This window comes from Trypanosoma grayi (assembly GCF_000691245.1).
Source record: "Trypanosoma grayi strain ANR4 Tgr_1154_V1, whole genome shotgun sequence".
Taxonomy (NCBI): Eukaryota; Euglenozoa; class Kinetoplastea; order Trypanosomatida; family Trypanosomatidae; genus Trypanosoma; species Trypanosoma grayi.
This window is the reverse complement of record NW_008826773.1, coordinates 4,289-4,616: the sequence shown is the minus strand read 5'-3', so window position 1 is coordinate 4,616 and position 328 is coordinate 4,289.

The following is a 328-nucleotide window of genomic DNA, read 5'->3' as shown; positions in this document are numbered from 1 at the left end:
GCGCTTGCTGCTTCGGATGCGGGCCCTCTCCTCGTGCCGGTGACGCTGTGGTTTGCGGCTGGACGCTACGCGGCGCACAAAGCAGACAAACAAACGGGGGGGGAGAAAAAGAAAAACGGAGCGTCACAGTGCATCAACGACAAATTGGGGCAGCGTCCCACTGCGCACTAAATAGATGCAAGCGCACAGACGCGGAGAGAGGGAGAGAGAGAGAGAGATGTATGTATACGAAGTCATGCATACGTACGGCTAAAAACAGAACAGCACCATCATTGCATCGTTAAAAACAAAACAAACAAACAAACTCAACATTAAACGAAAAAAAAAA